This window comes from Protopterus annectens, chromosome 17.part0, assembly GCF_019279795.1.
Source record: "Protopterus annectens isolate FY-2018-M chromosome 17.part0, PAN1.0, whole genome shotgun sequence".
Taxonomy (NCBI): domain Eukaryota; kingdom Metazoa; phylum Chordata; order Ceratodontiformes; family Protopteridae; genus Protopterus; species Protopterus annectens.
Window position 1 is genome coordinate 194,936,767 of NC_056751.1, and position 27,534 is coordinate 194,964,300.

Consider the following 27,534-nt stretch of genomic DNA (forward strand, 5'->3'; position numbering starts at 1 on the left):
TAGGTGTTATAATAGATCAAAACATGAAGTTTGACCTATATATTACCCAACCAATAAAAAAGTTCACAAAAAAAAACTTGGAACTCTATACTGATGCAAAAAATTCCTTGTCAAGAATACTAAAACCATTATTGCCAGAACACACGAGTCCCCACCTTTCTCTATGCATCTCCCATATTCATTAATCTCAACAAATCTGACAGCCAAAATAAACACCTCTTACAACAAAATAGTAAACTTTGCAACTGATTCAACCTTTAGGTCTCATCACTGCCAGGCCCTTAACTCATTCACTCCAATGGAGCTCAGGAAGTTTGCACTGTAACTTCCAATGGGCAGAGCCAAACCCTTTTGACATAATCAAATTATGTCCTCACATTTCAAACAAATGTTCGTATTTCTGGAAACACAGGGGTTATGACAGAAGTGTAAATTACAAACTCTTCAATGCAAACTATTTTTATAGTGGCAATATTTTTCAGGTTCTAGGTTTTAAACTGAATTTTGTAAGTCACAGTAAACAAAGTAACTATTACATTTGTAATATTTTGTAAACTTACAATATCTCAGCAACCACTCAAGTTACGCACATACTTTCAGCAGCATTTCATTCATCTAACTGAGAGCTTTCACGTGAGGACAAAGAGTTCTGTCTGTGTTACTTGCTTGTTGAGATATTTAGACAAAATGTGAAAATTATAGCTATATAAATTAATATCATAAAAACAATTGTTAATATCTATTTATCTGTACTAGACAGATATCAAATAATGATGCAGTTGAGTTTGCCATTGTGTAAGCTTTAAGATGAAATTTTTTAAAACCTTGTACATTTTTGGAATTATTGATGCAAATATGATCAATTAATATTTGACGCCTAGAGGGGGCAGTAGAAGTTAACTGCAGATGCACTTGGAGGCGCCACTTGGATGAACTATCTTGGCTAAAACTACTCAACTTGCTCAACCTTAGCCAACTTACTATGTCCCATCAAATATTTTACCAACTGAAAAAAAAAACAGCTTTTCAAGGCCTAGTAAATCAATACTCAAATAACTGCTTAGTACAATCCAGTAATAAATCACTAATGGACATAAGATGACTCCCTATACTCCCAACTTACATTGCAAAAATCTGGAATGCCATACCCCTTAACATAAGAAATACAGCCAGCAAAGCCAACTTCAAGAACCTAATAAAATCCCACTTAACTAGCTCATGGATATGCGCATGTTTTGACCCAGGCTAAACTACTTACACAAGATATAGAGACAATTTTGCAACACTTGTCCTACACAGAAAGGCATACCTAGGATTTTATTCCATTAGCCTGACGAGTCTGATATGTAAAGCTATGGAGCGCATCATCATGGACCTGATTAACAAAGATATAGGAAATCTCCAAACACTAGACCCCACACAATTTGGCTTTGTGAAACAGAGATCATGCCTGCTCAACCTGGTTGACTTCTTTGAGTCAGTCACCAGGGCTGTGGATGAAGGTAAGGCAGTGCATACTGCCTACCTCAATCTGGCCAAGGCCTTTGATACCATTCCTCACTTGGGAATTATTGATAAACTCACCAAACTAGGAATCAGCCCCTAAATCACCAGGTGGGTTGCAAATTGGCTCACAGATAGAACACACAGTGTGAAAGTAGTGGACTCCAAGTCAGACTGCCGACCAGTCATGAGTGGAGTCCCACAGGGATCGGTCCTGGGTCCTCTCTTGTTCAACATCTACTTCTCAGAAGTCCAGGCCAACACAAAGGGACTATGGCTGACCAAATTCACAGATGACTGCAAGCTGAGAACCATTATTAACTCCCCAAGTGATGCAGACATCCTACAGAAAGGCCTCACTGAGACCAATGACTGGTGTCAAAACCATGGCCTTAAGCTTAACACCAAAAAATGCGTCATCATCTCCTTTGGGAAAAACTCAGTTTCCACTAATTACCTCGATGGGAGCCCACTGAACACTGAAGGCATTATAAGAGATCCGGGGATGCAGGTTGACAGCAACCTCTCCTTTGACCAGCACATTGCCACTGTGGTCAGAAAGTCATTCTATGTGGCACATCTCATTACCAAGGGTTTTGCATCCAGGAAGAAAGAGGTCATCGTCTCCCTCTACTCTTCCCTCATTAGACCAATCATTTAGTATAATGTCCCATTTGGCATGTACCTCACTAGACACCTACAACAGCTGGAGAGGCCACAGAAGTACCTCATGAAGAGGATCATAGGCATTAAACACATCTATTCTGTTTCATATCACCAACTTAGAGGTGATCTCTGCTTGACTTACAAAGCCATGTCTGACCCAGCTCTGTTAAAAATGTTACATCGAAAGAAATCCCAATCCCTCCACACCACATGCTGCAGAGACCGCAACCTCTTTACCACAATCAACAGAACATGCTGGAGGGACAGGTTCCTCATCCAGAGATTGCCCATGCTCTAGAATAGACTTCCCATACATGTCAAGCAGAGCACCTTGCTGACCCTCTTCAAAAGAAATCTTGATGAGTGGATGGGTAATAGAAAGTTCACCCCGGGGATCACTCCAGTGGCTCTACTTGATAGAGGCACTTGGAACTAATGTCGGGAGGCATGATGCCTGGGCACTTATATGGGCTAGGCTTGTAAAGGCTCCAGGGCCATTAGCCTAGTACACACCTATGAATCTATGAACATAAGGCTAACCCTATCACTTATGTCTGATAACAATGTCTTTTTTTCACTGCAGTAAGTACACTATCTTATTATATTTCACTACTCCTAAAATCAAATCCTGTAATTGTATATGACATCAAATTTATATTGTATTAAGTGAAACACTTCTTGTTTTCACTTACCTTGTTTGAAAACTATAGTATGCTACTCTAGATTAACCTATACAGGTCTGACTCAGCTTTTTCACTTCTATTTTTATTCTTTCTTATCTCAAAGCGTTCTTATTCCTTTTTATCTCAAAGTGTTATCACTGTCACTTGTATATTTGAATGTATCAAGGTCCACTGTATAATGTGCTACATATCACTATATATAACTACCACCAAATGTAACCACTGTGAATTGCGTATGACGATTTTATAATGTATTAAGATAAGCTTTTTGTTGTACACATACTGCGATATATTCTTATTTTTATAATCTTGTACAATTAATAATGGAGCTTTTCTCCCCAGGCCTTTGCTGAAAATGGGCAGCTTGCCCAGTCAGACTTTCCAGGTAAACAAATGTAAAAATAAATAATAAAATAAATAAATATATAAAATTTGGTCAGTATCCAGATTATCTGAAAGATATTGATGATTATAACTCTAGAGTCCAGTAGTACAGTACCAAACCAAAAGGGTCAAGTGTAAAAGCACACAGCTTAGAAGAAAATTTGTGCGGATGTCAGTTTGCAAGGTGACTGTGTGCATAGTGTCCAAGTGAAGCATCAAACATATAAAATGTGTGGTATTGTGTAGAAAGATCAAAGAAGAAACCAGTAACTAGACAGAAAAAAGGCAAATTATATATGCAATTTATTTTAGTGATGGATAAATGGTTTTCAAAGAGGACTCTACTGAGCAGTTATACTAGATACATGCGTGAAGTGTTTTGTGTTTATAAGTGATTTACTCAAAGTATAGCAAAAATACATTTCTTAACAAAATTAAACATTTTTATATGAAAATAATTGAATAAAAAGCTAAACATATTGTTTACTGGTAAAATGTTCAGTGCATACAAGAGAACAAGCTGTGGACAATTAATATTTTCAATTACTCGGTTAAAAATCCATAGTAAATACTCTTGTCTAATGCAAATACATAGCTCACAGGATTTAATAAAATCTGAGTAGGCTCTGTGTAAAGCCTACATGGAATGTATCCATGTACATGGCTATGGTTCCCCCTCATCAGTGCGCCATGCATATTAATAATGGCACGCTGCCAAAGGAGACTATAGGAAAAGGGTTATTGAATCTGTGTAGGGATAAGTGTAGAGGTTACCCATGGTCGCAGATGGTGTGTACTGCTCCCTGCTACTGCTGAAATGCTGTGAAGTGGATAAAATGTGTAATATTTAATTTGAAATATTTTTTTTCCATTGTTTTGCACGTTTGCATGGTGTGGTGCTGAGCAATGCCAAGTTGTGCTCATATATAGACAGCTGATTCCTGCCAGACATCTAAAAATAGAAACTGGATGTCATTAATTATCATAATTGTGTATTTATGTAATTAAAATTTTTTTTTTTTTTTTTTGTAAATTGTTGTTTGCAGTGCGCGGAGCACCTCAGAGGCAAGGGGCACTCATACATACATAGCCAATAGTTGCTAGACATCTAAAAATAGAAAACGGATGTAATTAATTATGTCTGGGTTTATTTAAGCATGTTTGCATAGTGCACCATGGTGCTTAGCAATGCTAACAGGTAGCCCAGTAGTATATGTGAAGGTATAGTAGTTTTTTCATAATATCCAAGTAGCTAAATGGGTTGAGATACAGCCTACTGGGTTTGAGTCAGTAACAATGATAAAATGTCTATAAATCAATTCATTATATATGTTTAATTTTAAATACAAATTTGTGAAATATGGCAGTGTTGCACTGGGCTGAGCACTGCTTAAACATGTTAATGTTTACTGGCTAATTTTCTTTGTGTGGTGCAAGGATGAGCTAAACCACTGGTTGTGCAAGTTTACGCACTGTTTAGCTGCACTTAGCTGGTATGACTGTTGCTAACCAATGCAGCACTTTTTTGAATGTTGCTCAGTGATGTATAAGGACAGGAAAACAGCCTATATTAAGTGCAATAGGTGGGAATTCTGCAACAGTCTTTGGAGTCTTATCTACTGTGAATATGGCAGGTGGTGCTGGTGAAGATGCGGGCATTCAGGTGAAGAGATGGCATATTCAGGAGTCCAGGGTCCTTGTTGGGTGCCTGGTTAAAGATCATGAACCCAGGCTGATGCAGGGTGGTTTCCAGGGCTCAGAGTGTAAGGCAGAGGCCTGAGACCAGTTTGCCAGGGAACTCACCAGTGTTACTGGTATCCCCCGCACACCTGAGCAGTTTTGTCACCATTATGATGACCTGAAGAGGAGAAAGAGGGGAACCTTGGATACCTGGGTCCAAGCAGCTAGAGCTGGGAATGCCCCACATATATGTAAGTAATTTTTCCTCTGTTTTACCATTATGCAAGCTGAATATCTGCAAAACTGCTAGGCATAATGGTGTACTTCTCTCCCAACAGCTGCAGCTGAGATGGCTCACAATGCCAGATGCCTGGCCAGGTTGCGCGATGAGCGTGGTATGCACAGATTTATTATGCTAACTGTAGTACAATAAGTAAGAAAGAGTAAAGCGTTTACTGCAATAAAGTATACACCATAAAAACTGTAGTGCAATAAATGGGCAAGTAGAGCTGTAGTACAATAAATGGACAATAGCAACTGTGTTGCAATAAATAATAAACAATAACAATAACAGTAAGCAAAATGGTGTGCAGCAGGATTGTGTTATCATAACCATTCTGGTATAGCTGTATGCATTACTTGTCTATGGTAATGTTGCTGCAGTGAAATGTAACACTGTAATAGCTGCAGAATGCAAAAGTAGTGGCCTGAAAACTGTATTGTAATAGTTCTAGAATGCAAAACAGATATAGTCATATAATGCTCTGTTTTTTCCCACTCCATGAACAAATGGTATATGGTTTATGGTTGAGGTAGCCCATGTTATGAGCAGATATGATTGTGCTAACATTTCCCAAACAGCTATCAGCAATACCAATAAAGTTATTTTTTTTGCAGATGTCCCCTGCAGTCACAGCTACTGGGTTCTATTCCCATGCCTGCCAACTAACGGATGACGGATGTCTAGATTATGTACTGTACGCAAACATGCCTCTGAAATGTCACAATTTCACAATTAAAACTGCTTAATCCATCTGTCACTGAAATACCAGAAAAATGATTACCTGGAATGCAATGTATTACTAAATCTGCTCACAGAACACCTTGATAGTTATAGAAGTCCACATTATGTGAAAGTGTTCTGTGCAGTAGAGCACCTGCATTAGTTATTGCTTGGCCCATACTGACCCATGCTAACAGCTTGAGAGGTATGTACATGCTACATCAGCTATAGAGGAATTGTAGTCACTCTACTCAGAACTGTCACTATACACCTATAGAGTATTTAGTAGCAGTGTTTTCAGGGCTATAGTCTGCAATGCCAGTAATGGATTGTTTCTCTCTCTCTCTCTCTCTCTCTCTCTCTCTCCCTCTCTCTCTCTCCCTCCCTCCCTCCCCATCCTTTAGCTTTATTTATTTATTAGTATTTATTATTATGATTAAATCTTAACATATGCTGTTAAACTATGTTTTCGTAAAATATGATGTAATATTGTTATGTGTCATTATGATTCACTATTAACATACTTTGTTAAACTAACTATTTTGTTGCTCTTATGGTTTATTTCTTACTGGCATGCTGTTACCATGCTGACAGTTATGTTATTTACTGTTGTGTTACACATGCTATTCATTAATATGTATTTGTATGAATTAAAATGATGTTCTATTTGGTTAATACTAACAATGGTTTGGTTATTAATAACCTTAACTTATTGCAATAGCTCTATCACCACAGCACGTCAAGATAGGCCGGTTCTGGCTGATCCCCCTACCTTGCCTCAACCGGCTGTGGCACTGGGACTGGGAAACAGACTGGTGGTGACCTCACTGCTGCCCTTGCAATACCTGCGGTGTCTGGTAGTATCTCCTCAAGGGACAGGGCCCGGCCACCCCATGGGAGTGGTGGTGGAGAGGGTGTTGTTACCCAGGATGAGTTGCCGGTCTTGTTGCACAGGATAGACTAACATGGGTTTGACTGCTGCCTGAGCTGGATTGAGGGCATGCTAGCAGACCTGGTGAGGCAGCCTTGCCCCCATGCACCACCTCCAGCAGTGCCACCCTTGGGTCATTAAAGGAGCAGTGCCAACAGTCCCATGGGTAGGGATGTGAGTCACACTGCTGCTGTCTGGAGGCACATGGAACTTGGATTCCATAACAACCTCCCTATCCAAGATGTTCACCCCATCAAGTGGCACACACTGGGGCAGTCTACTGTTTTTGAGTATCTTGTCAGTCTGCAAATACATCCTCACCTACCCAACTTACCTCCCCCATACATACCCATGCCCCTTCCCCAAAATTCCACTTTCAACTTAAAAAAAGTGCACCTGTCCCAAAAAAAAAAAAAAAACTATCCCATATGTAGCTCAACATTTCACACACATGTCCACTGGGTTTGACAATGCAGTTATATTGTCATCACTCCTCTCTCTGGGGTTGAAAATTCAAAGTCATGTACAAGTTTTGTCAAAGTGCACAGTTGTTGCTGTACAAGAAATGGATAGCCATGGTTCTTTCCTACACCCTTCCTGCACATCCCTACCTGCCTTTCACTATGTTTTCCCCCTGCTTGCATCCCATTTCACCACTTTCCTATCTCCCCATTTTTATTTTCTTTATATTTTTTAGCATGTTGCTGTGTGGCGTGCCATATCATGCAGCTTTGCTAAACGCAGCTAAATAGAGCTATACTGACTATATGTGTTTATAAAATTGTAATACACACTTACAAAATAAACACCTGCCCCATATATTGAACCCAAGGCCATCACATCTCCACACCATTGCATTAACCTGACACACCACACAACTCTTGCTTAAAGCAGATGGTTTAAAGAAACCATAGTAATTGCCAGTTACAGTCATTAAGAGTGTTTCAGCGGAGCTGCTCCCCGCACCGCGCAAACTTGATTAAAATGTAATTAAAGTAAAAACATTAAAAATAGGAATGCACCTTGGACTCTGGTACACCACTAGCATTCCAAAGACAGAATAATGCATTTAAGTGAGACCTGTGACAGCAGGTAAATGTGCCCTTCAGCAGCAACATGTAGAAAGACACCTGCTAAAGTATTAATGGCAAAATACATGTTCACCTGGGACCCTGATGCACACAAATGTCACAGCCTGTATGTGTGCACATATATCTTGAAAATACACCTGCTACAGCAGTGACAGAGTAGCTCAGTCTGTTAATTGCCATTGCAAATGGTACATTTTGCCACACATAGTCCTGGGTTCAAATCCAGTGGTGTGTATAAGTGATTTTACAGTATTGTGAAGGCAGCAATTAAGGAATGAGTCATGCACTCTTTATCCACACAATGAATTTCAAATGACATGTCTGCTTTTCACTGATGGAGGTCACAGGCCTGCAGGTAGGAGCATACTTCACATATCCCTATAGCAAAACTTATATGTACATAAAGTGTCAAGTTATGCATTAATATGCATTCACACAGAATGTCAACACAGGTACTGCAAATGAGGGCCACTAATATGAGACTCACCACACAATCCTTCCAAAGCCACTGTACAGATTATCACAGCTGCTCATTGAAAGTCCCTGCTTGTAACAAGGCCTGCCCTCATACACGCTGCAAATTACTGCAAGACTGTAACACATGCCCTGACAGTTGCCCAAATGGTGGACATATTCTTATTTTTATACCCCATCTTACCCAAAGACACACCAAACATGTTGCATAGTACTCTGTTAGTGATGCCACTGCCTAACATACTTACCTTAAACACATGCCTTATTTGTAGTTGAAAGGATAGCCTCACTCTGCTTTTGCCTCTACAACAAGGCTGATACAGCTCCCACAGTTACTCCTACAGGTTGTTGTCCTCCACAGTGTTCACACTCTTTGCTTATGTTTATTACCAGCAGCAGCTGCTGCAGCCTGTAGCACACACATCACTATGGTAAGGTTTCTGCTACAGACCCTCCCTCTGCAATGATGTAGTCTCCAAAACCCAGTAATGTCCAGCACAACATATCAAAAAGGTGGGTCTAACCTACATGATGATCTTATATATTTTACAGTGGTTCCATGTCATTGGCTGATGATAGTGCAAATCAGCTGTGTTAGCTGCAATTAGCATTGCAGACCCACAGATTGGTTTAGAGGCAATCACCTGCTGATGAGAAGCATGTTTATAAGGCAAGCAGCTGGTTATGGGGAACCCGTCTGTATGGGACTTTCCTTACACACAGCACGTCTTTGTGAAAACTTCACTATCACCACAAATCGACAGAGGAGTACTACACTCCATCAGGTATGCAACTGATTTTGTGTACAACAGGATGCAGATGGGTGAATAGACATACAGTGAACAGGGAATACAGCTTGTCGTATACTATACATCAAGGGTGCATTGTCTGTTGTCATTGTGGCACACTGGTCTCATTGGACTGTCCCTTTATAGTGGTTGTAATAGCACATTGCTAATTGTGTGGCACTGCTTCTATGATGTATTACCGGGGGGGGGGGGGTAACCATAAGGGACACACCACAGTAGATTTGAGTGTTGGGTGCAGGATCATACAGCAGTATATGTCATGGCACACACGGGAATACCTGACTATTGCTACTATCTTAGTTATATCCACACACTTAGTATGTTTGAACACTGCAGAGTATGACATGTGTGAGCAAGCAATGGATAGTGCCAGCCTTATTTTCCTTGCTGTATCTGTACATCATTTTTTATTTTATTTATTTTATTTTTATTTTATTTTACATTTAATGACTGGGAAAGTTCGACTGGACACAGGCCCATTTCCAGCGAAGGCCCGGGGAGAAAAGCTCCACTTAAAACAATTGTTAAACAGATAAATTTATAAGAAACAGCCCTGTATTCTTAATAGACACTTTTATAAAATAATATTGAACATTGCTTCAACATGCTTATGTACATCACATAGCTGTGTTTTTAAGGCAAACAACTAGCATATAAGAATGTATTTAGTAATTAGTTACAGACATATAAGTCACTACCATTGGAATAAAGCATTTTTAGGAAAGAAAAGAAATCTAGAGGCTAGGCAGTACTGAGTCATCCTTGACAGTATCCTTGTATGACTGCAATATAGTGGATTAGCCTGGGGAGTCACATGGGCACAGCCAGTTGCTAAAATAGTGGGTTTTGAGTAGTTTCTTAAATTGTGGGGCAGAGCTGGTAGAAGTTATGTGATTTGGAAGTGAATTCCAGGTTTTTGCTATTGTAGAGGCAAAGAGAGTTTTAGCAGCTTCATTTTTATGTTTGATGACATTTATGAGATTTTGGTCTGTTGATCTTAAAACTCGGGTGGTGGTGTAGGGTTGTATTAGATTTTGTAGTATGGGGGGTTTGTCAGGGAGGTAGTACAGTTTGTGGGCTGTGGAAAGCTGTGTAGTAAGAAGTAGATGAGGGAACTCAAGCCATTTGAGCTGTTTGATGGAACGACAGTGATGGTCCCCATTAGAGGCACCTGTAGCAAACCTGGCAATCTTGTTATAGCAAGCTGTCATTTTGTTTTGTTTGCTGTGGCAAAGATTCGTCAGGACTGGAGAGGCATACAGTAGGGTGGATAGTAGGTGAGTTCTAGCAATAGTGGCTTTGGTATGGTTGGTCATGAATTGTCTGTTTCTATACAATAGACCAAGCTTTTTGTGCACTTTTTGATTGTTTGGGCTATGTGTTTGTCAAATTTAAGATTGTTATCAATTACTACTCTTACGAGTTTGGTGTGTGATATAGGGGTGATTAGGGTATTATCTTTGGAGTTTATGCTGATAACATTGTTTAGTGCAGAAGATCTACCAGGAGTGAAGAGAATTAGGTTTGTTTTTTTGGGATTGAGTATAAGTTTAATGCTAGAAAACCATGCTTCAGCCAATGTAAAGTTGTGTTGCATTATTGTTTGTAGTTCGCTTAAGGCTGGGGGCGGCACATATGATAGTAATGTCATCAGCATATTGAGCTATAGAGGCATAGGGGGTGGATACAGCTATCTGATTTGTAAATATGGAAAATAGTAAAGGACCAAGAATTGAACCTTGAAAGACACCTATGGATACTGGTAGGAGGAAGGATAGTATGTCTTGTCACAGAACTACTTGTTTTCGGCCTGATAAATAACTATTGAACCACGATATAGTGGGAGAGGTAAGGTTAAGGGTAGATAGAGTTTTGAGCAGCAAGCTGTGGTTGACCATATCAAATGCTTTTGATAAGTCTAAGAATACAGAGGATACAAACTGTCCGTTGTTTCTATGGGTGTTGGCTATGTTGGTGTAAGAGAGTAGGGCTGTTGTGGTACTATGGGAGGGTTGAAAGCCATGTTAAGATGATGATATAAGGTTATTTTGTAGGAGGTATTGCATTAGTTGTGAATGTACTACTCCTTCTAGTATTTTTGATAATTGTGATAAAATTGCGATTGGGCTGTAGTTGGTGAGTTCTAGGGAGTTGCCACCTTTGTGGAGTGGGATAATATGGGATATTTTCCACAGGTCAGGTACTTTACATTCAGATTTGGATCTATTTATGAGGATAGATATGGGGTAAGATATGGTTTCAGCTGAGAGTTGAAGGAAATCTGCAGGAAGTTTGTCAGCTGTCAGTGTGGTGGGTTTTAGCTTTTTGAGGAGTTTAGTAATAGATTTTGTGGGCGCTGGAAAGAATGAAAAGTTACAGGGATTATTTTGCTTAATAGGGGTTGAAAGGGTGGGAGAAGATGTGGGGTTGGTGGTGCTATTTAGGGTATTAGATAGGGCTAGGACTGTTTCTGTGAAGAATCTGTTGAATTGGGTGGGGATGTCCTCATTACTGGATGGAACTATGGGTGTGGGAGTGCTGGTTTTACCTGGGTGAAGTAATTTATTTATCGAGGTCCAGAATTTCTGAGGGTAGTGGGCATATTTTTCTTGTAAGGTTTTGTAATAATTAGTTTTATCAATTTTTATGAGTTTTTTGGTCTTGTTCCGGAGAGTTAGGTAGATTTGTTTTGTGTTACTGTTTATGATATTGGTTCCAGGCTCTATCTCTATCCTTCATTATGGTTTTAGTTTCTTTTGTTAGCCAAGGGGCATAGTTAGTGTTAACTCTGATGGTTTGGGATGGTGCATGATGGCTTAGGATTTTGAGAAAGGTTGAGTTAAAGTAGTCTACTGCTTCTTCTAGTGATAAGTGTTTTAGGGGAGACCAGTCACAGTGTTTTAGTTCATTGTTTAGGTCCTTGGCTTTCAAGTTCTTTTTGTTGTGAACTATTCTAAGGATGGGTTGGTGACATTGTTGGGATTTATTCCTAATAAGGTAGGGTGGCTGGTGATCACTTAATTTGTCTGGAAGGCAGCCTGATTGGTGCACTAATGTGTGGTCAGATAGAAGTATCCAATCTAAGATGGATTGTCGTTTGTTTTTTTTTTATCTACTCTTGTGGGGATGTCTATGATTTGGGTAAAGCCGTGAAGATTAATATGGGTAGTGGGGTTGTATTTGGCACAGTCAGTCCAGTCAATGTTAAAATCTCCTAAGAGTATGGTCTCATGTGGGTGGGTAGCAGACAGCCAATGCAACAGGTTTTCCATAGTGTCAATGTTGTTTCCAGGTGGGATGTAGGCACCTGCTGTTACTTATGTGCTTGCAAGAGTTTAGTTTTAATTTAACTAGGATGAGTTCTATACCGTTGATGTCTTGAGAGCTGAAGTTAAGCTGTTCCAATGTGAGATTATTTTGAAACAGAATAGCTACACCTCTTCCTTTTTTTCCTTGCCTATCTTTCCATATAATACTGTAGCCATGGGGTGGTGTAATTTCATTATCATGATGTTCTGGTCTAAGCCAGGTTTCTGTTAGTATGGCTAAATCTGGTTTATATAGAGCCAGTTGGGCATGGAGGTCTTGAACTTTGTTGAGTATGCTTCTTACATTAATGTTTAAGAGAAAAAGGGAAGAGGTTGGCCTGCTATATAGAGGGTTTGGTTGGTTAAGGTCTGTATGGAGTGAAGAATTTGGTCCTGAGTTGGGACAAGTGAGCTCCTGAGTTAGATATAGGTACAGTTTAAGTAGTTTTTGCATTATTTTATATTGTTTCTTGGATAAGTGGGGGTTAATTTTGTTTGTTGGTTTATTATTGGTGTAGGAGAATTGATGGGTTTGGGTAAGATCGGATGGTGATATGGGGAACTGTTTCAGTTGAGGTGTATTAGCTATGGTTTCAGTTTTCCAATGAGTTGGATAGGTGTGATGAAGTTGTGTGTGGTAGGATGTAAGGCTGGATAGTAAAAGAAGAACAAGCATGATTAATGTGTAGAATGCTGCCTTTATTTCTAGTCATTTTATTGATTTATGTCTAGTTTTGTGTTATCTTTAGTAATGGGAAGGTAGTGGTGAGTGTAAGTAGGGGCTGTTGACTAAGTGTTAGATAAGCACTTAAGGGAGCTGGTGTCAAGGTGTGGTGTGTTAAGTTTGAGTGGGGGAGTAATTGTACATTTGATTGATTGATTGTGTGAACAGGGGGAGTGGTTAGCTGCTATAAGTTTAATTGAAATAGGGGTGTGTGGGAATGGGGGTATGGTAGGGGAGTGAAGTGAGTGCAGTGAACGGAGCAGGGCAGCACTTAGGGGCAGCAGCAGTTCTGTAAAACAACCAGCTACTAGAGCTCTATGCAATAGAGTTTGCTGGTTAACAATTTACTTTCATGGAAAAGCCATTTTACTCCTAACTTAATGCTATTTAGTTTACTCAGAAAGAGACATTGTGCCTACATCTACAGGGAGGGAAAGAGCATAGGATGTCTGGAGTCAGACTATGGAGGAAGGTGGGGGGAACTCAAGCAGGGCAGGGGGCAGAAGGTCTGAAGTGGTGAAGCTATAGTCTAGGTGAGAGAGGATGAAAGTGAGAGAACAGTTTGGAGAAGGAGGTGGAGGTAGGGGGAGAGATACAGTGGAAGATAGGAAGGTAAGGAAGAGAGTTAGGCAAGTGAGAGGAGAGATATAGTAGAAGATAGGAGGGTAAGGAAGAGAGCTGGGGTAAAGAGAGGTCAGAGGGATAGGGAGATGGTTGTCTAGTCTAAATGCCGTTTAACGTTCACCTGTGGGGTGGGAGTGCACAGGAATGATATTTAGCTGACCAGTACCAGTACTCAATGGGGCACAATAGTAGTGCAATACAGTCAGGAGTGTGTCTTATTAACACAGAACATAAGTTAAATTACTGTTGCTGTAGAGGGATTCCTTGAATTGAGTGGTATTCTGGATAGGACTGATCTTCAGGAGTTGGCTGGGGTTATACAAGCCTGATAGCTTTAGGAGTCAGGGACCTGTAAAACATATAGAGAGGAGACCCAGGTTAGAGCAGGACAGCAGGATTAGTGGGAAGAGATATTAGACTTATAGTAGTGAATAACAGTGCTAGAAGTAGTAGATACAGCAGGAAGGTGGGAGGATGGGACAGGAAATGGAAGAATTACTCAGTAGGAGGGAATATAAGGAGGTGAAAGTGGGGAGAGTAGGAGAGAGTTACTTGGCTGTGTAAAGATAGTCAGAAGACTGATATCAACTATGTACCCCGGTACACTGGTGGAGTGTGTAATAGCTTACTCAGTGTTTAAAATCTAGTAAATCTAGTACATTGTATCTAGTTAGATATCTGGTTACACTTAGTACATTTGGTTAAATGCAGTTTACAGTATGAATGCAGTATACAATATCTAGTAACACGTTTATGTTTGGAAAAATGCAGTAATAACAATTGTAAGCATTCAGTGATATAAGTAGTAAGGCAGGAATGAACCAATATCGTTTAGCACACTTTACATAAGAAAAAAATGCAGTGATAATAATTAAAAGCAGTCAGTGATAGAAGTAGCAAGGCAGGAGCAAACCAAGCTTTTGCATAAAATATCTATAACCATACTGTATAATATCTCTAGTAATAGGCAGTAGTTGAGGATTATGCAGTTTAAAGCAATAGCAGGCCATCAGGGCATATGTAGCAGAGCGGAAAAGAAATAATTGTTTGACTACCTGAATGTGATTGCTTTAGTTCTGTCTGTTTAAGACCCTGTTGCATTTATATTGGCATCTAGGCAGAGATCGTGGTTACTGGTCTAGCGACTGATGAATGGCTACATATAGTAAGGAAATAGCACAATTCTCCCATAATCCCACTGTCCTAGGCTAGCAACTATTGTGTAACCATGTGTAAATTAAGGATTATTCTAGTATCCCATAGAACAGTTTGGAACAGCCACCAACAGTATAACAAGCCCAGCGTACATACAGATAATTAGAAGGTGCGTGATAGCAGGGCAGATGACGCTATCACAGTGAAGCTGTGCATTTAAAACCCCCCAAAAATACCTATGTGACTACTGATCCGACCTTGCAGACAAATTACTGCATGCGGACAGATAACACGCTTGGTTTGTTAATAAACAAATAAAGCCCTACCCCAGTATTGTATCACTACAGTTTGAGCTGCTTATAGTACAGTTCAGAGTGCGCCATAGATGGTTAGGTATGCACCAAAAAAACAGCACCATTTACAGCATAAACGCTTTGTATGTTGCACACTTGGTATGCTAAAAATAAAACAAATGCAGTCCTTCTCCCAGTATTGTATCACTACAGTATGAGCTGCTTATAGTACAGTTCAGACTGCGACGTAGATGGTTAGGTCTGCACTGAAAGACAGAGCTGTTTACAGCATAAACGGTATTGAGGCCAACAGCTACGTAGCATGAGACGGCAGACCTTTAGATGCATGTACACATTAAAAACACATATTTAGCATCGGGAGTACAATGCCGCTTAGTTGGTATTACACAGTAAAAAACACATTTCCAGCAGAGAGGTTAAATGCCGATTATAATGCAGTTCTGTCCCAGTTAGAGTGCTTACCTGGTCAGCATACAAATCACGGTGTTGGCCTAGGGATATGGTAGGGGACTGGCGCCGAAACCTAAGTGTGGAATTTAAACAGGTGCAAAGGAGTCTGGGAGGGTGTGGTGACGTAATGCCTTAGGGGACAGCTTAGTTGTTCCTAGAATTACCAGCAGGTGGCATAGCGCTAACCTAAAGGAGCAGCAGCAGTTCTGTAAAACAATCAGTTACTAGAGCTCTATGCGATAGAGTTTGCTGGTTAACAATTTACTTTCATGGAAAAGCTATTTTACTCCTAACTTAATGCTATTTAGTTTACTCAGAAAGAGACATTGTGCCTACATCTATGTGGAGAGAAAGGGCATAGGATGTCTGGAGTTAGACTATGGAGGAAGGTGGGGGGAACTCAGGCAGGGCAGGGGACAGAAGGTCTGAAGTGGTGAAGCTATAGTCTAGGTGAGAGAGGATGAAAGTGAGAGAACAGTTTGGAGAAGGAGGTGGAGGTAGGGGGAGAGATACAGTGGAAGATAGGAAGGTAAGGAAGAGAGTTAGTTAAGTGAGAGGAGAGATATAGTAGAAGATAGGAGGATAAGGAAGAGAGCTGGGGTAAAGAGAGGTCAGAGTGATAGGGAGATGGTTGTCTAGTCTAAAGGCCGATTAACGTTCACTTGTGGGGTGGGGGTGCACAGGAATGATATTTAGCTGACCAGTACCAGTACTCAATGGGACATAAGAGTAGTGCAATACAGTCAGGAGTGTGTCTTATTAACACAGAACATAAGTTAAATTACTGTTGCTGCAGAGGGATTCCTTGAATTGAGCAGTATTCTGGATAGGACTGATCTTCAGGAGTTGGCTGGGGTTATACAAGCCTGATAACTTTAGGAGTCAGGGACCTGGTCAGTATACAAATCACCACGTTGGCCTGGGGATATGGTAAGGGACTGACTGACTGAATGTACTTCTATGTATGTGATCCTATAATATGGTCCCCTTTTTTTCCTTTCATGAATTATGTATTGTAGACACCATGCCCACTTCTCTGGAGTGGAAAATGAAAGAAGGACTAAGGCAACATCATCACATTCTACTGTCCAGGAGGAAGTAAAACAGGGAACAGTGGGCTGCATTTTGGGCAGACCTTGTTCTTGATGTGAATGGCATTGGCCAACAGGGTAGGACATATGAGCAGGTTTGACACCATGCAACAGACATTATCAATGCTGCACAACGAAGGACAGCAGATGATGCAAGGGATCGTGCCATCACCAGTAGAGGGCCTGCAGTGGAACAACCACTCATGGCAACTGTGGAATTCCTAGTGAACCTAGGCACACATGAAAGCTCCCAAGCATCCATCACTCCATATATCATGGAGGTGGATGCCAGTTTCCACAGCAGAGGAGCATGCAGGTAGTCTTACTGTGATCAATATTGTAACACTGGAGCAGTCAGTGTGTCAGGCTGTACATTCTTCTGTGTGGGTGTCAGGTCTTAGGTCTTTGGGGGGGGTTACCTCAGTTTTACTCTCATACTCAGAATGTGACCAATACACCAAATAACAAAGTAGGTACTGTAAATGTGAGATATACGGATGTATTACCTTGTTGTGCTGCAACATGCAGTGGTACTGATATTACCTCACCCTCAACTTTTCACAGGTCTGTTAGGTATTAGCTAAGGCCATGGTCCTGCTCCAGGTAAACATGACATTGTTTTGTTAAGGAGCATTTATATTCTATTAAAGTTAAGAGCCAGAATAATGCCATATTTAAACATATTATCATGTGTAAACATGGTAGAATGTTTTTATTTTCCATTCTGGAACAGGTACATAAGGATCCTAGAGGGGGTAATACAGGAGTGTAGTTGAACAAATATATACACTTTGGCAGTGACAGTTAAGAAAATATAAGCCTCCTCATTTAAATGAGGCATTTACTCTAAAATACCTTTTAAAACACAAAAGGTTGACAGGACATTAAATTAGGTAGTGAAATGTGTATTTCAATATATTTGTTAAGATAGGTTTACTGGGTTTTTATGTGTGGATTTATCAAGTGTACTGTCTTATCACTTATTAAAATATAAATTATACTGGCCATGTTTTGCTTGATTTACTTGAAGTAATTATTATAATGATTTTGAGTTGAATGTGTATTTTGTTCTGAGGAAGTCTATTTTGGATGAAAGCACAGAGTAAAATTTTGATTGCTAATCCAGTTGTGATTCTTGTTATTATGATTATTGGTGGATTTGTCATACACAGTAGTGCAGATATTCATGTACTGCTTTTTTCTTTCTTATCACAGGTGACCGGTGGAGGTGGTCTCTCTACCCTACCAACCTGATGTCAGTGTCTCTTCAGACTCTGATGATGATGGTGGCCACACTGAGACACAGGTGGGTGTGTTGTGGGCTGAATCTGTCCCAGAAGTAGACATCCCTCTTCTGCCTCAATTGCCATCACACACAGTCAGTATGCCGACACATACCCTGTCCCTGGAGGCCACAGATACTAGACAGTCAAGGATGGGAACATTGAACAGGAAACTGTGGAAACTATGGCTCCAGTGAGTGCAGACACTGGCCATAGCCAGAAAGCTGACATGGCCCACACAGACAGACTGACAGGGGTGCCTGCAGGAGGCCTGCTTTCCATCCACTACCTGTTACAAGTGTCACATCACAGGTCACTAGGCGCATGTTTTTGGCCATCTTGGAGGCACAATCACATTCTAATGGAACATCAGACATATGCTTAGGCTTATGGATGCAGTACAGTCTGACATCCGTGACTGCCTCCATCACATTGGGGACACCCTGCATCTGTTGACTGATGCAGGAGACAGAAGGTGGGCTGAGACATTGTCTGTCTTGGACTGTACATTGCCTGTGCTGGAATGTGTGGTTGGTGTTGCATGTCAGACTCATGGACATAGGTCAGCAACCCCATCTACTGAGAGTCCACATGGCCATGCACAATCACGCTCCAGTAGTGGCAGTACATCCAGCACTACAGAGGGGAGTGTGCTGTCCACACCATGACATGGCAGTCCATGGGTTCATGGTCCTGGACATTTTCATGGGGGATACAGTCTCAGCAGACAGCAGTCACCATCAGGTACTAGCACTGCTTCTGATCTTGGGCATGGACATGCCAGTGCAACCCCTAGCAAAGCCAGTTCCCGTATTTGGGTCTGGAGATGGTGAATTGTCATCTCTACCATGTAAGCTCCAAAGCTGTCCAACATACATACATGCAGGGCTATGACTGAGCTTGACTGTGTACATGCACACACTCACACACCACTGTCAAATGCAAGTCACCTGCAGACACACATATAGCACCTTTCCATGGTCCTTTTTACCTGCTTCCCCTTCATGACTTATACGCATGCTGTCAACCGTGTGGGTCATCCTAGGCCTCCTGCACCCTGCACACAACACCCTGTGCAGGTGATGAGACCTGTGCCACATTCCTGTCATCCTCACCATCAATGCAGGGAAATTAAGCTATGTGTCTGATGCACAGGGTGACTATATTGGTTAACATGTACTTGTGGATGCCATGTTGTTTTTCCATGCCACTTGCAGTGGTTAACAACAGATACTGAATGCTGGCATTTGTCACAAGTATGCCACATACCTTAGTGTACCTTATGTTGTATGATGTTGTAATGGCTGTATACTTACATGATGATAGGCGTGTCACAGACCTCTTTATGTTTCTGTTTCAGGAGGTCTGTTGGGATAATCTATAGCTACACAACAGCAATGAAGTGGCACAGGATGGCATATCAGCACATCAGAAATATGTCTTCAGCAAGGTACAGCACTATAAGTGAATGGCTCCATAGGTTTATATGTGTATAACAGGCTAACAAGGACAATGGCGGCATTCAGCGTACTCATGCATCCCTAATCTGTGAATGGGTCTGCTACCCTTGATACGTGTCACCAGGATTTTGGGAACTCACACATCTACAACATGTGGTGATGGTGATGGCCTATCTACAAGTATCCTGTGTCCAATACAGACAGTTTCCTGACACTAGTTATGATTGTCATGCTCTGCATTCCAGTGTGTAACGTGCACATGATGCGTATAACAGCAAATATGTGCTTCACATGCATGGGAGCCTGTTTCATTTAGGGTGTACTGTCTGTGTTACAAACCTGTCTCTCCAGCATGTACTATGTATTCCACAGTGATGTTGTAGGTATGTAGAACAGGTGAAACATGTGTTAGTCCTATCATGGATATGCTGGAGGTACACAGTGGGATCTGACACCTCCCTGTATACAGCCAGACACATCCACTTCAAAGCATTTAGGGGACAGACTACCCATGTACGGTCATGACATGGACTCCATAGAACAAATTATCTACACTGTTCATTGGTGTACCATGGAACCTGTGCTGCTGCTACAGTTGTAAGATATGCCTGTGTAGTGACATAGCAAGAGTGCCATTGCACACAATGATAGATGTGATGACTGCCACATTCAGTATAGCAATAACACTCAGGGATTTAGATTCCAAACCTGTTGGTGTAGGGTGTACAACAGTGAATGCATCCTCTAATCTTACTGACCAGTGAGAGTCAAAGGCTACATTACTTCCTGTGTCCATAACTCCATGTGTAATGGCTCAGCTGTGTGCAGTGTGTGGACACTACAATATTTTCAGGGGTGGATGATATTCCATAGGATAGTATTGTGCAGTCATTGACAGTTAGCCTTTGTCAGTGGCTCAAAGTATAACTGACTGTGTCTTAGGCCATCCTGGAAGCTTGTTGGTTCTGTGTAGGAATCTGCATATTGGGAGCTGTCACAATCACCTGCTAATGTACTCAGTCAGAGGTCACTGGCACTGGCTGTGACTACAGATATTAAAATTATTAAGGACAAAGAAAAATTTATATCCAGGATTTATCGTAAAAAAACTTTTTGTAACAACTATTTACACTTTAACAGCCACCATCCTTTATCTCAGAAGAGGAGTATAATAAAAGGACAAGCTGTTAGAGCAGCCAGGATGACTTCTTTGTATGAAGATGTTTTGGTTGAATTTAACCTCCTTAGATGTATGTTTTTGGAAAGGGGTTACCCTGTAAGTTTGGTTGAAAACACGCTCAATGAAATTTCAAGAGAGTGGGGGAAAAAATACACAACCCTCCTGGGTAAAGGTTTGAATAAAAATAAAAATGTGAATTTTGATGAGAATGGTGGAACAGTGAACAATACTAATTTTGAACAAACTTGCATTGTACAGTACAGCCCCTTATGTCAACAGTTAAAAGGAATTATACAGAAAAACTGGAGTTTATTCAAAGTGGACCATGAGGTATACAAAGTGATCAGAGATTTACCTTTTTTACTACAAAAATTGAGCCCAATATTAAAAGAATTTTAGAGAAAGGACAACATGCATCTACCAAATACCAAACACTAAGAGGCACCAATCCATGTGGTAGATGTAAATATTGTTGTTATACTCTACAAGATCAAGTGATTTGTTTGGAAAATACAACCAAAAGTGTTGTTTATTTTAGGAGAGGCAATTGTTACTCTAGTAGGTTAGTGTACATGGCTAGGTGTAATACATGCAATTCATATTATATTGGGAAAACAGAAAGATCTCTCAAGACCAGAATATATGAACATCTATATGATATTAGAAACAAAAGAGAGGCCAATGCATTGTATAAACACATCATGTCTTGTGACAATTACACAGGTTACAAATTTGCCATACTTGACCAAATAAATCTAGAACCAAGGGGAGGGGACTGGCAGAATATTTTATATAAAAGGAGCTTATGTGGCAACTGAGGTTGGCTGCAAATCTTCCCCCTGGCTTAAATGATTATTTGAGCATTCATTGTGTTTTAAAAGAGAAAGCAGAAATTCTTTAAATAGCCTTCTTGTAATAAACACACTTTTGTTTATAAAAGTTTGAATTTACAAGGGAAATGTGATGTAAAGACAGATTTTAGAAAGTATTTTTATAATATATATATATATATATATATATATATATATATATATATATATATATATATATATATATATATATATATATATATATATATATATTATTCATTTATGCTTTTTCGGGTTGGTAACTTTAAGATTTTAATTGTTTAACTAATTTGTTGGATACTGTGATAGGGTTAACCAATCACAGGATAACTAATAGTATATAAAAAAGTGTCTTGTGGTTTACTGACCAATTCTGATGAAGTCAAACCTATTTTGATGAAAGCGCTTAATTTTCTGTGGAATTTATTGTGAAAATAATGAGTGTCTTGGACTTGCAACTTGACTTGCAACTTTAGTGCTTTGTTTTTTTTTTACTCAGGACATACTATGCTTGCTGACATCAGCATGCTTTGCTGTGGTCAGTCCACTGGAGATCACATGTTACAAATAAAGTACTGCAAAACCATACCTATTTCTATGTTACCAAAATGATCATATTTATGCCATCAGAACACAACACACACTTCATAGCCTGCAGTGAGATTAGAACCCCTACCTATCTAGTTTTACACACTGTTGATCACAGTATGTATCATACACAGTTGTCTGACAGGGGTATACACACAAACACCAAGTAGGCTGCAGTGAGATTAGAACCCCTACCTATCTAGTCTTATACAAGGTAGACCCCAGTATTTATCGCACACACCACAAGTTAAATCATGTTATTACACTTTCAGCTGGTAGTCTTAAGGTGGATGACATCATCAGGACTTGTAGAACAAGACAGTGTGGAAGCCAGAAGCAAGTTACAGGGCCAAAATGTGCATAACCATTGCAGGTGGATAGCCCATAAGGGCATGTCAGCTGTTTTGCAGAGATATACACACACACACACACACATACACACACACACACACACACACACAAAAACACACACACACACACACACACACACACACACACACACACACACACACACACACACACACACACACACACACACACACACACACACCAAGTAGCCTGCAGTAAGATTAGAACCCCTGCCTATCTAGTCTTACACACGGTGGATCATAGTATTTATTGCACACACCACAGCATATGTCCTGATATTACACTTTCAGCTGGTAGTCTTAAAGTGGATGACATCATCAGGCCTTATGGAAAAGGGCAATGTGGAAGCCAGCAGCGAGTTACAGGGCCAACAATGCATAACCATTGCAGGTGGATAGCTCATGAGGCATAGCAGTTTTTTTGCAGGGGTATACTCACATACACACACACACACACACACACACACACACACACACACACACACACACACACACACACACACACACACACACACACACACACACACACACACACACACACACACACACACACACACACACACACACACACACACATGCACCAAGTAGCCTGCAGTGAGATTAGAACCCCTACTTATCTAGTTGTATTTATTATAAATCACAGTACTTATTGCACACATCACAGGTTGAGTCTGCTGTATATGTGATTGCAGGCACAGTACTTGTGCATTACACAAACTAGGCTTGTGTTGATCAGTATCTGTGGTGTGCAGAGTGACATTACTTCATACTGTTATCTGCATCTAGTATCCTAGCAGTGGAATAACTGTGATTATCCTAGCTATGTGTGTACATTTACCAGTACGGACATATGTGGCTGCTTGCAGTTAGATGAGCAAACCTGTGGGCAAGAAGAATGTGCCCTGTCCATGCGTCCGTTGACAACATTATATATTACACCACCTGCTCACCTGTGTCTCTATACATCATGACATCCAGCAGGCAGGGGTGACTTGTGCTATTGGGCTGCAGGACTGCAGCCTCCCCAGCTATAAAAATGAAAAGAAAAGAAAAAAGTAAAAAAGAAACACGAGTCCCGGAACTTCGTGCATGCACACTCATGGCATTTCCAGTAGCTTGACTGCTGGTAAACCAGTCCAGAGCATGGACACAGAATCCAGACTGCTGGTGAGACAGTCTGGATTAGGATAACAGCATTTAACAGCAGAGATCCCAGAAGTCCAAACTTGGATTTGAATTTTAGACGTCATAATTTTCAGGAAGTACATGGTAATACAAAACCTTTTTTTCTAGCAATTTTCTGTTTATAAGATCAATATTTGATATTTGTCCCTATTTTTGTGGCTGTATTCCCCCATTATTGGCTTTGTCCAGGTTTTGTTTGCTAAGAGATTGAGAGCCATGGTGAGAACTGAATTCACTGAATATGTTTGGGAGCTGTATTCCCCCATTGTTGGCATTGTCGAGGTGTTTCGTGCTAAGAGGTTGAGAGCTATGGTGAGAACTGAATTCAGTAAATTGGAGCCATTTAAGTTTCAGTCTACCTTTCGTTCACGAAACAGCTGATTTGGCATAGTGGTATGTTGCTCTGACTGTAATGCACAGGTTCCAGGGTTCAAGACTTGGCAGTGAAATGCATGGTGGTAACACATCATTTTATTCTAGCAACTTTCCAAGATTATACAAGCAATGTTTAAAATGTGTCCCTAGTTTTTGGGCTTTTGTCCCCTCCAAATAAATTTTGGCTTTTTCCAGATTTCTTGTGCTTCAAAGTTGAGAGATACAGACAGCTGAGTATCGAGTGGATTTTACAAGGAGCTGAGAGCTTAAAGAGAAGTTTAATGCTGCTTATGCTGATTCTGCTTGTATCATTAATAGCACAACAGATAGTGCACTTGCTTTTGATGCAGAAGGCTGTGGGTTCTACTCCCACAGTATATAGATGCATTGCTGATACTGTACTGTGTTGCACTTTTAAAGGGGGTGGATGCTGCAGTCCTAAGAATGTCCTCTTTGGTTGAGAAACCTAGTAATGATGAACCTGTTATCAATTTGCCATCCATTCTCTATTGCAATATTGTATCATTTTTTTAATGTAATATAGGCACTTTATTCCTCAATGGCAACAGGCACTTTATTTGTAGATGAAACAATGAAATATAAAGTTATTTGCTAGCAGCAACCTCTTCATTAGTTACAGATCTCTTTAATGTGGAATTATTTTGATAACTTTTTCTTCTGCAGAGATTGTGCATATTTACTGATACTGGTGGATTGTAGAAGGTTGAGTAGACTTTTATGATGGAAATGTTCTGAAGTGGGCCATTTTGTCATTATTGGTGCATGCATTTTGTTTCATTGTTTACTGGAAAATGTTCAAAACAATAAACTTAAAATGCTGTCTAAGAGATGTACTGTATTATACAGGAAATATAATTTAATACAATCAGGAAGGTGTATCAAAGAACACATGTATTTTTCCTGTACAAGGGCCCTATGATTTAAAAACAGCCCAAAGTTAATCATTATCTGCCACTGGACATATGTATTTTCTTTGAATGTGGGTTTCAATGCTGTTTCAATGAATGTGAGTTTCAAGGACAGAGAAGTTTTAATGTTAAGTGTATTTTTATTGTGAGACTACATTGCTTTGTTTAGCAGATGTCTATTAGTGTTTGTGCTGTAAAATGTAAAATACAATTTTTAAATGAAATCCAAATCATCATATAAGTAAAGCAGTATGCACATTACAGTGTTTATGGTAAATGGGGCAAAATAGCCAAGTAATGGGACATTAGAATAGCTGCAGGTGGGAGGCCCCATTTGACCATGATTTTATGAGGGGGGAAGGGTGGCAAACTCAAACAGTCCCAGCTGAACTATACCTCTTAACTGTCTAGATTTTTGCAGAATGAATAGATTTTTGCTTCTTAGTTGTGGTTTGTTCCTTATAAAATTTGTGATTTCCTGGCAAATGATTTAGGAATGAAGTCACTAAATAATGACATGCATTGAGTTTTAGACTTCATACTCTTCAGAAAAATGCATGCTAAAGCAAGACCTGTTATTCTGTCAACTAAGTTTATACAAGAGCAATTTTTAGTACTGTTTGTATGTTCCCCCAAAATGTTTGGCCTTGTCCAGTTTTCCTGCATTTAGAGGATGAGAGGTATGTGCAAATACATCACTTTATACAATTAGGTATATCCAAACCTCTCAACTATCCCTGATTTTGGCTAAAAATATTGCTCTCTCCCTAATAATCCCTCCACAAAATGGCGAATTTGGAAAAATACGTGGAGGGTTTACAATTAATAAATAATTGTAATGATAAGAGTTATAGATTACTTTTAACTGCAGAAATGCATGTAGATTCTCTTATTTTGTCAGCTGCTCAAGGTATCCGTACTAATATTAAAAATGTGTCTCTTCTTTGACAGGTTCCCAGCTTCTTTTGTGTGGCTATTTTATATTTTGGCATCACATTTTTGGTCCATTTTTCATAAAATTCTGGTTTTCTGGCAAATTAATGACAAATCATTAAAGACTGAAGTTAGAAAATAATGACAGACATTTGAGTTTCAGATTTCATATCCTTCCAAAAATCCATACCAATGCAAGACCTACTATTCTATTATCCTTCTAAGTTTATAAGAGCAATATTTAAAAATTGTTCTTATTTTTGGGCCTTTGACCCAGTTCTGTTTATGGCTTTGTCCAGATTTCTTGCTCTGAGACTGAGAGGTATGACAAATATGTTAGGGCTATCACTGTCAGCCAGAGACATTTCAAATTATGACATACTTGTTGCACCCCATTTCCCCATGTAGTGACTCTGGATATGTCCAAGCAAAGCAAGGAGCAGTTATGCAGTGTAAGTGTGCAGAGTATACCCCCATCCAAGGTAGGCACAAATACTACAGTGGCTTTTCATCTGTCCTTGATTTTGCAGAAAGTTATGGTTTTCTGTCATATTTTTATACTGTTGATTTATGATTCTTCTTATTCAGAAAATGCATGTCGTTGAAGTGCATGTAGCTCTGTGTTTAGGTAGCACTGCTTTAATGACTATCAGATAAGCTTGCCTGAGACTGTAAGATGCAAGTAAGCTTTAATAAGCATACTGTTAAAGAATTACCAACATTGAAAGCCTTTTTGTTGTTGCCATGCAGAGAATATTTACATAACTAGATAGTGTATAAGCCTTAGGTATTGAAATGCATATGACAGTATTTGTAATAAAGGACATGATTACAGTATTTTCAGAAGCTCATTACATTTGTTGGAGACTTGCAGTCATCTGTGCAGGCTTTACCTGTAAACTAAACAAAATGCCAATCTATCATTTGTGGTCCATAACCCGTGCAGTAATCCTTTAAGCAATTTATCTTGAGCTTCTTTCTTGTTTGCTGTTCATTTTTTACTTTGATCATGTCTTCCCTATGAAACAAGTAGATAGTCGTTGTCAAGCAGCAGGTCTTTTTTGGATAAGAAACATTTTTACAAGTGGAAGTATTGCTACTTTCAGCATGTTAATTGGTACTTTTATAAAGCTGAATATAAATTATAATTAGAACTGCAGTGCAAGGAGAAGTGGTTTTAGATGAGTGCTGCTTGTTTTTTTTATACTTGGTTTTGTCTGGCATTCCAGTAATGTAAAAAGTAATTTATTTTTTCATGCCTTGCAACCTTTTTGTTTCCATCTAAATATTAAATAACAGTAAAGAGTCTTGTCTTAAATACACACTACTGTGCCCTATGATTAAGTAATCAAAAGAAAAAACAATCCAAAAACGGGCACAGTTAAGGCAGAACGTAGTATGCAAGCACCAGTCTCTCTCAGCAAAACTTCCCAATGTTCACAAAGTTTCAAACAAAACTCACAGGGAACCAAAAAACTCATTGAGTTCAAATAAA